This window comes from Rattus norvegicus, chromosome 4 (genome assembly GCF_036323735.1).
Source record: "Rattus norvegicus strain BN/NHsdMcwi chromosome 4, GRCr8, whole genome shotgun sequence".
Classification (NCBI taxonomy): Eukaryota; Metazoa; Chordata; class Mammalia; order Rodentia; family Muridae; genus Rattus; species Rattus norvegicus.
The window spans coordinates 122,720,167-122,730,637 of NC_086022.1; the positions used below are offsets into that span (position 1 = coordinate 122,720,167).

The 10,471-nt window shown below is 43.8% G+C and overlaps 1 long non-coding RNA gene across 1 annotated transcript; it reads right to left on the reverse strand.

Moving 5' to 3' along the window:
- Nucleotides 1-1,692: 1,692 nt before the first annotated feature.
- LOC134486810 (uncharacterized) lies at nt 1,693-8,586 on the reverse strand. Its single transcript, XR_010066203.1, has 2 exons — nt 6,961-8,586; nt 1,693-3,471 (listed from the first exon to the last, which is right to left on the reverse strand). It is a non-coding gene; the product is annotated as an uncharacterized LOC134486810 (long non-coding RNA).
- Nucleotides 8,587-10,471: the final 1,885 nt, after the last annotated feature.

Genomic DNA, 10,471 nt, shown 5'->3' on the forward strand with positions numbered 1-10,471 from the left:
AGGAATATTGAAAACTGAAAGGGAAGAGATAATTATCCACGACTTCAGTGCTGAGAACACCCACTGCTAACGTTTTAGTAGATTTCCTTCCAGCCATTTTCTATGAATATTTATTTGATCAAGTTCATTTTCTGGGTACACTCTTGCACTTTCAACTCAGCCTCATCACATGGGCACCGCTCTTCTGCATTGTGTGTAACCACAGCAGATGTCAACTATACACAAACTCTTTACCGGGATCAGTAAAATGAAAAGCATAGGAATGAAATTGGGAGCACAGCATAACAGAGCGCCCGCTTAGCATGCATCGAGCTCCAGGTTCAATCATCAGCTCCTCAAAAGAAAGTACTAAATAAAATTCAATGTGTGTCTTCATAACCGTGCTGTAGCTCCCTGCAGCAGTGAAAAGCGAAGCCGGTAGGAAGATGTGCCTTGGTAAGGGTAAGAGTCTGATTCTGCCTCTCCCTGGAGAGTTCCTCTACAGACTGATAATAATTACATGCTTAAGTGTATCTATAGTTTGATGTTTATTCCTTAATCACTCTGTGTGTGTGTGTGTGTGTGTGTGTGTGTGTGTATTTGGCATATGTTGAATGCATGCTGAATAAATTGTGGGAAGCCAGAGCCCAGCCCACAACCTCCCTCAGAGCAGCAGCCACTAAGAGTTTGTAGCCCATTGATAGGAGATCTTTCATTCTGCTCGTTACCGAGATCCTGTTACTAAGGTGCTGGAAATACCACCCATGACTATAAAAGAGCAAAAATGAAGCCGCACTCCACTCTTCGTTTCCTGCACTTTTCTTTTCCCTGTACTTAGTAATTCATTGGTTCGAGTGTGTGTGTTTATGTCCTGACTGTGGCCTTAATCCCAGACTCCATGCCCTGTGTCCACATTTCCTCACACTATACTGGGTCACAAGCATCACATATACAGGCTGTGAAATATATATAATAAATATGTATATTTATACATATATATATATTTCACAAATGTCTTGCACACAGCCTGTAGGCGGCTTTGTACAGTGTCTTTAATGTGCCTGTGTTTTGATTGTGGCCTGCCACGGTGGTTGGATGTGACAACTTCTACTTGGAAGCACTTCAGATTCTGGATTAGAGGTTTTTAATCTATGTTATCAGCTCCCCTTCCTGTGAGTGTTTTCTGGAATCATCTGCTCTGATCCAGTGATTTCCTTGTAGCAATGTGTTAAAGGCTTGATCTTAGCTCGTGTCACTTCAGAAAACCTGTGGGGCTTGATGGAAGGAAGTTTTGATATATCCTAAGTTGGAAGGAGAGAGAGCCGTCGTTGGGCTCGTCTGTGGGGATATGTGACATCTTTTCTAATCCTGCAGAGACAGATGAGGGCTCTTCAGCTGAGGAAGAACAGTGAGCACCCCAAAAGGTATTTATGCTGGGGTTCAGGTGCAAAGTGGTATAAGTTTGCTGTACACCTAATTTCCCTTCCTGAAGTTGTCAAAACACCTGCCCTGGGGTCCTCAGTCTGGGACAGTGAAAGCTGTGTCCATGACTTGCCTAGTTCAGGCAGGGAATGTGGTATAGGTCTTAAAACGTGAGCAGGACAGCTATGGAAAGTGTCCCCACCAGCGGGGACCCAGTTATTCAGGGTCCCGAAGAGGCTTTTTACCTGTGGGCCAAATGGGGGTGAAAAGAAGAAGGAGACCATGCAAAAGTTCTGTTGTCAAGGTCTCGTTTATTGGGGTGAATGCTACAGCTTTTAAGGCTTTCAGGTAGGGGGAGTGCTTTGTGAAACACGAAGGATGGAGGGATGAGGGTATAGGTAGTGATAGCAGGAGGCAAAGAGGTCAGGCAGTAGACGATGAGGTCAGGCGGTGGAGACACCGGGTGTTGACTCAGGAGGTAACTGGCATCTGCTCGAGCTGAGGCATCCCTTGAATGTTATCTTCCTGTGCCGTAAATTCATGGGAGAGGCTTTTGTCCAACAATCTCAAGACTTTATGGCAGTCATCTTAGGGGTGAATATCTGTGGCCAAACAGCCCAGAGTCATCTAGTCACTTTGAGCCATGCAGTCAAAAAGCGGCCAGGCTCCCTAAATCTCCCCCATTTTTCTTTTATAAAAGACCATTAGGTGGAAGTAGTGGTCTGAGAGAGATCAGACATGCCTCACAGAGTGCCCAGAACGGCCATGGCGAGCCACTCTTGCAGTTAGGACTGCACCCCAATGGCTAGGAATGAACTTATGCTGTAACACACCGTTCTGGGCTATACGTGTGTGTTTATTGGGGGAGAAAGTGGGCAGAGGAGCATTTGACCGGCCTGTACGTTTAAATGGGGTGTAGCCACCTCTGTCTTAGGATCAACCTCTCGAACCCCAGCCTTATCTGTCATAGGATCACCTTGTCGCCCCCAAGGTTCCATGACTTAGATTGGTCAAGGGTCAGAGGAAGTTGCCTGTCACTGATGATGGCTACATTGGGTCATCTTCTCATTCCTCTTATTTGAGCCCAGGGGCGAAAGAGTAGGGGCCAGATGGCATTAATTTAGGAGATTGTGGAAGTTGAGCCTCTCCTGATATGTTGTAGTCACCTCATCTTGTTTGTTGTCTCTCTGGTTCTCCTTAGTTGTTCCGGTCTCCAAGCGATGATAATGTACTGAAACAGAATTTCTAGGCAAAGCAGAATCTATTTGTGATTTAATAAAGTGTGTAAGTCGATGAAAGGCCCAAGGACCGAAGGAAATCAACAAAAGTAGGCCCACAAGGGGTCCCAAAATTGAAGGCAACAGGGTAGAGAGCCATGGGGATGTGGAGAACCAGTTTTTATACCAGGACTCCTGTTGTTCTCTCTCCCTTTTTCGTTTTTCCAGGCTATCTCTCACTTTTCTTAGACTGTCTTCTACAAGTCCAGTCTTATCTACATAAACACAGCATTCCTCTTTTAAGGCTGCACAAAGTCCTCCTTGTTGTAGGAAGAGTAAATCAAGCCCTCTTCTATTTTGCAGTACTACTTCTGAAAGGGAGGCAACAGAATCTTTTAAATTGGCTAAGCCCTCGCTCAGCTAGGTCCTGGTCAATTGCAGTGCTGAGTAAATGATAGCGTTGTTGGTTTATGAATGCTGAGTCTTGGGAGTAGTTGTACCAATACGCAATAATCGTGCTGCTGCAAGAACTCAGATATTACATAGGTAGTCAGCCCTGATGAACAGGCCAGATAAGTATGGTTTGGGGCGAGCAGGTACTCATGATGTTTGTTAACAACCAAGGTATGGTTGTATATTTCTAACAGCTGGTGAAGAGGGAGCATATGTTCTCCCAAAATACAACTTTCCACCCCGGCTACCTCGGTGAGGGTAAATCTTAAAAAGTCTCCATCTTCCTCCAAGGGCACAGGAATGACTCCAGGGACCTGAACCAGGAGAGCTGAATCTTCATGCTCCCAGGATCAGCAAGTCTCACCAGCCACTCAGGCAGCTGGCACACTCCTGTAGCATCCTGTAGAAGAAACACAAACATTCCCTCTTCCCCATATAAAATATCTGAACAGGATCATGCCAATACGTGAATCTTTCTATTTCACCTAGGCAGAAGTATGCCTAGTTGTAGGGTGCCATAAACTCAGAGTGTTCCTTGGCATACAAATTTTAAAATTGGAAATAAAAGGAGTATTATTAAATAATTGTATAGCATACAGGGATGTAACTCCCCCTTTTTATTTATTAAGACATTGTTAAGATATTATTTATTAAGATAAGTCCTCAAGGATTAAATTGAGGACACTGAGCACTTGTATTTATAAATTGACTTGTATACCAAATTATTGTCTCCAGCATTATTGTTTTGGTGATATAAAGAATGACATTTTTTTTTGACTAATTGTTCCTATGTAAGGCCTATAATCTGCCTGGTATCATTGTCCTCCCTTGCTAAGGGGTCCAGGCAATCCAGTTTGAGTTCTTAAATGGCCTATAAAGGAACAGTACTTAGTGCTCTTAACCACTAAGCCATCTCTCCAGCACCTCACCAGCTTTATTTACCTAAACATAAGGATTAATTAGAAATGCCAAATCCTGGACTGGGGATTTAGCTCAGTGGTAGAGCGCTTACCTAGGAAGCACAAGGCCCTGGGTTCGGTCCCCAGCTCCGAAAAAAAGAACCAAAAAAAAAAAAAAAAAAAAAAAGAAATGCCAAATCCTGTAAACAAGGTCCAGATTTAGCCTTATTTAGAAATCCCTGAGTTGGCAGGGTGAGGCTGGGCGTTGAAAGTAAGCAAATGGAGTCTTCCTCTTCTCATGAGGGTGTGTTATCAACTCCATTACCATTTTTAAAGAGCTGGGTCTATGGTTTTGTTTAGTTGTCTGAGCCAGAGCACTGAAAGGACAGTGAGTTGTCAGACATTCACACTGAAATCATCACTCAGTGATTTCAAGTAGAAAACCTGCCTCTAATAAAGCATTAAGTAATTGTAAAATTTGAGGGCTAGTAGTATCTAAAAAAAAAAAAAGAAAGAAAACTTTTTAATCAACTGTAAACCATAAACCACACATTGGCTATCAGTATATGAATTGAAAGCTTGATTTTTTTTAAAACATTTTAAAAACTGGCTACAGCATGTAATTTAATAATCTGTGCTGAAGCAGGGGAAACTCAAGAGAATAAACAAGTGATCCAATCATACATGTAGCCTTTTCATTAGATGAACCACCTATAAATACAATAAGCTCATTTCCTATGGGTTGCATGCACAAATTTACAGGAAATACAAAAGCATGCAAAGAGTAAAATTATCAATTTTGCCTGAAAAATTTGTAGGCCAAATATTAGTATTATGTAATAGCCAATTTAATTGCTGTTTGGAATAAGATATGTTTTACCAGGTTTCTTTTTAAAATACTTTCAAGACTCTAGCCTACAATTCTGTATTAACACAACTGAAGCTTTATCTCCAATGAGGATAACAAAGGCCTAAGTCCTTTGGTAAGGTGAGGTACTTAGCCAATTAACATATCCTTAGAAGCTTAAAATTAGTTTCAAATATTCTTTTCTGGAGTAGTGTAACAGCTACTCCCCAAATATTAAAGCTCATTTTGAGAGCAAAGGTTTGTTGTAAAAATTTCCATATACACTGAAATATTTAAAGTTTTAACTTCTTACATTGAAGAAGTGACAAAATTACATAATAAGGCTATTAGCCATTTTTTAAAATTATAAATAAGTTTGAGTTAGTCAGTATAACACTGGCAATCCTTAATCACAATCCTTAAATTCTGTAACACCAGAGCACAACCACAACTTTGGAAAGTCACCTGAGTTCTGAGTACGACTAGGCAGCTTCCCTTGGGGCAGTAGAATTAGCATCAAAATACAGGTAACTTCAGGGCAAACCACAACTTTGGAAAGCAAAACTCAACCTCCAACAAATGATCTAGTCTCCAAATTCTAGTCTCCAAGACACCAAGTCTATCCTTCATGCTACAAAGTTTGACTGCCAATTCCTGCATATGAACGCATGATGGTGCGGTCTCCAATACCTCAACAAAGAGACATTGCCCTAAATTCTTTTAGAAGCCTGGTTTCTAGGATAAGAGTTCCATAAAAATATTATCTCAATTTAGACCTGTTTCCCTAGGTTGGCTCATGCCACATGTTGTCTAGAATGACTCTATCCAAATTACCATTTTATGTCAATTTTCTGTTACCAATGTTACACCCCCCTTTTTTTAATACCATATCCAATAACTTAAAAGCCAATAGTCCATAACCAAGGCATGTAGAGCATATTTATACATTTAAAACCAGTCAGAAACAAAATTGAAGTGGCTACACATATCTTTAATATTTAGACCAAACACCATTTTTACTTTTCTAGCTGTGATTTTAAGAGAAGCAACTTGTCACCTGCTAAGTCTAATAATAAGTCAGGGATTTTTCCAAGAGAAACCGCTATCAGCTCCCGTACCATAGAAGCTGAGGGGATGATGGCGCCTTTAAGATCAGCTCCTGTAGACGCTCCGCCCCCGGGCAGCTTCTCCAGCTGACCTAGGTTCCTAGCTACAGGTACAGGGCTCCAAAGGCCGATTGAAACTGCTTTTTATTCATTTGTTCCCTTTTTTGAAACGAATTAAAACCAAATCAAGGTGTGAACGACCAGCAGATAAAGTTTTTACCATTTTTTCTTTTGAACATGAAACAGAAAACATTTAAACAACGAGAAACAAAAACCACAGACATAAACTGACAGACATGGACAGCTTGGTGCACCAAGGACAGACAATACACATAGAGGGAAAAAACTAGATGGTGTCCCACCGAAGGGACCCAGATATCCTACCTATGGAACCCAGAACCAGAAATAAGCATTTCTCCAATAGGAGCCAGCAGAGAGACAGGACGTCTCCTGCTTTTTTCTTCCTAGGAGAGCTCTGAAAGTTTTTCTCTTTCTCCAAAGCATCCGCGGAGAGTCTGGGAGGACTGTTTTTCCCAAACCCATTCTCTCTCATGTCTAGGGTGTAAACTATCTCTAATCAGGGTCCAAAGATTAATACATACCTCTAAAAGAACGCATACACAAAAACACTTTACCATTACCTTGTCCCTTTTTTATTACAAGTTTTACTCACGATAGCCCAAATCATCGGGGCCTTTTCTAACCCATCTTACCCCAATGCGTCCCTGCTTCCGGGCCGGCTCCCTCACCTTGAAACTCCTCTTATGCTGACTTGGCCTGAGCTGTGCTGTTGCCCACGCACAGCCTGCAGCTTGCTTGCTAGCAGGCCTGCACGCTTGTCACCCTCAGCCCCACATTGCTTAAAATTAACCAGGGACACTTTTCATCAACAAAACAAAAGAACTTGATTAAATCCTTTTTCTTAACTCTTAATCCTCTCTCCCTGAGTGAGCGCTTGATCTCTCCTATGAAACAAGCCTCCTTAGATAATACCTTCCCCATGACAATCGGAGGACAATTATTTGACCGGTCCTTACCTCCCTCTCCAGCGACACACGAGCAATCCGGCCTGAAGATTCCTCAATTCCTGCTGCAGCTCTCTTGTCTCTGTCGTCCTGTAGTTGGCCGTGCTTCGGGGTCCCTGTTCAGGCGCCACTTGTCCCCACCAGTGGGGACCCAGTTATTCAGGGTCCCGAAGAGGCTTTCTACCTGTGGGCCAAATGGGGGTAAAGAGAAGAAGGAGACCAAGCAAAAGTTCTGTTGTCAAGGTCTCGTTTATTGGGGTGAATGCTACAGCTTTTAAGGCTTTCAGGTAAGGGGAGTGACCTTTGTGAAACACGAAGGATGGAGGGATGAGGGTATAGGGAGTGATAGCAGGAGGCAAAGAGGTCAGGCGGTAGACGATGAGGTCAGGCGGTGGAGACACCGGGTGTTGACTCAGGAGATAACTGGCATCTGCTCGAGCTGAGGCATCCCTTGAATGTTATCTTCCTGTGCCGTAAATTCATGGGAGAGGCTTTTGTCCAGCAATCTTTTGCCAAGACTTTATGGCAGTCATCTTAGGGGTGAATATCTGTGGCCAAACAGCCCAGAGTCACCTAGCCACTTTGAGCCATGCAGTCAAAAAGTGGCCAGGCCCAAATCCAATACGGCTCCCTACAGGAAAGGATCTTTAAAAGGGATTAGAATCCTTGTATATAAGCCCCAATCCTTGTTCATCTCTTAGTCTGTGACATTGAGTAACTCCTTACACCCTCATTTTAATAAAAATTTAAAATCTTTTAAAGTCATTCTGTCAAGACATGGAAGGCAGGAGACTCCCGAAGGTTATGTTGATTTTCCTCAGGGGCATTCTAGAGTTCACTGGCTTAGCACACTGAAGCAAAGCAAGGCTGGGGTTGCTGTCAGTCTCCACCCATCTCTCATCTCTCACTCGGCAAATATCGACTAGAGAAAAGAATTGTTTTTCCTAGGCTCCCTTACAGCTTGATCTGCCACCAGCACATCATGTGAACAACCTGTGTGATTCTCTAGTTGTTCCTGCAAAGCTAAGAGGTTTCCTGCCCCTCCTGTTAGAGTCTAGAAGCGGAGAAGATGGTCAAAACATCCCGTGAATATAGAGATGAGTGGTGGGCGTAGCATGCATTGGGTCAGAGCAGAGCACAGTGACTGAAGACATGACAGGCAGAACGCAGAGGCAGGCGATCAGGGCTGGAGGCGATGCTAGAGCTCAGCGATCCATCAATAGGCTGTGAATGAGATCCATGTTACTGGGACGGCTGAGCTCTAAGACACAAGCAGGCAGGGTTTCTAGCTGAGACTCCTTCTAGCCCTGCTCTGCTCATGTCTGCACTGTTATGTGAGAGAAACATGTGCCTATTTCTAAACCACTCTGATTTGGGGTCTGTGCTAGTTAGTTTGGGTCAATTTGGCACAGAGTCAATTGGTGAAAGAGTCACTTCCTTGGAAGAATTGTCTCCATCACATGGCCTGTGAGCAGCTCTATGGGACATTTTCTTGATTAAGAATTGATGTGAAATGCTGGAAAGTGATAGTGCATGACTTGAATCCCAGCCCTTGGGAGGCAGTGGCAGGTGAATCTTTGAGTTCAAGGTCAGCCTGGTGCACAAAGCAAGTTCCAAGACAGCCAAAGCTGCACAGAGAACCCGTCTCCAAAAAAAAAAAAAAAAACAACAAAAAAACAAAACAAAAAACAAAAAAAACAAAACCAAAGAATTGATGTAGAGAGCCCACTCCACTGTGGGCAGTACCTGGGTTATGTAACCCAGGGTGGTCCTGGGTTACATAAGAAAGCAGGCTGAGCAAGCCGAGAGATGCAAGCCAGGAAGTGGAGTTCTCTCGTGGCCTTCGCTTCAGGGCCTGCCTCTAAGTTGCTACCTTGAATTCCTTCCAGGGATGGCTTCCTCCAGTGATGGATTGCAATCCATGAACTAAAACGAACCCTTTGCTTTCCCAGTTGGTTTGGGTCAGTGTTTTATCACAGCACCAGAGAAGCAAACTAGGATGGGGATCTGTTTGAGGGCAGCTGAGCCAAGGCTCGGGCTAACAACCAAGGTCACACTCAGTTTCCTCTTGTCTCCAGTTTCCTTCTTCCTACAACGATCCGTAAATGTGTTGTTACAAGCCATTTCCTGGGGTTGGGGATTTAGCTCAGTGGTAGAGCGCTTGCCTAGGAAGCGCAAGGCCCTTGGTTCGGTCCCCAGCTCCGGGGGAAAAAAAAAAGAATAACAACAACAACAAGCCATTTCCTCTCCCTGCATCCCTCCCCCTACTCTCTGCTGCCCAGTAACCTCTCAGTCTCCCTCCATAGCCCATGATCATCCCTGCCTCGAGGAGCCCTCCTTGATCCACTCCTAACTGGGTAGGATTTGGTATTGAGCCCACAGGAGAACTTCCAACTGTCTGCCTTCACTGTGTGTCACCCTAATCATTTGCTCAGATGCCATCGACTCTCAGACAAGACTGTAGTTTTCTTACAGCTGGGCATCCTGTTTTCTTTAATCTCTGTAACCGAAACACTGACTTTGTAAGCACCAACAGACCTTTGTAGACTGCATGAATGAGCGTAGATAATATATGTTGTTGGTGCCCGCACCGACACTGTACCGAGATCTGGGCGTAGGCCTGTGAGGTTTAAGAAAAAACACACACTCAGGTCATTTGTTTTACAAGAATGCCAATTTTTTTACTTGATACACTGAATATATACCCCAAGTTCACCAGGGAGAAATCCAGGAAGCACAGTGTGCCCTCAGGAACAAAGAAAGAGGAACAAAAGACAGGAACCGGTTATCTCCAGAGTGTACCACCCAGGTGTGTCACTTCAGGGCCAGGGAGTTCCTTTGTTAGTAATAAAAGGCTTTGACTTGCATCAGCAAGGCTTCAGCAGGGTTCAAACACTGATGGGTGCCCAGGAGGGTACGACAATAGGTGTTCCCTCACAAACTCCCACAAATGCTCACTCATTAAAAAAGATTGCCTTTTTTCCTAAGACCCCACTTGAGTCTAGAACACACACGTTCCTTCTACAGAAACTCAATGAACACAAATTTACGGTTATATCATTTCTAAGCTAGGGACTGATCATACGTCTGCCTGGAAACTTGCACTGTGGCTTCATCAGGTCCCCTCCATAGTCCTGCCGGTGGGCTTCTGTGCCCTGGCACTGCACTGACTACAGAATTTAAATCAAACCTTTTGCTCAGGTTGCCTCTGCCTTCTTTCAGCTCCAAGCAGCCAACCCAGGCTGCAATACTAGCAGTTTCTAGAAAGCACTCAGGCATGGTCAAAGCTAACAGAAAGAGGGCATGTGCACTTTCTGCTCTGCCATGCTGCAGACAGTAAGGGCCGTTAGGGAGGGGTGGTCTTTTCTAGTGGGTCTCCTGCTTTGCTTTTTATTCTGGGCCAAGTGGCACACTGGCCACAATATCTCTGAAGGGGTATCTTGTACTAGTGCTGTATGAATCCTGGTATTAAATCTTATTTCTTCCACTCTCTGAGAAATACAATGTTACCATTTTCTAGGTA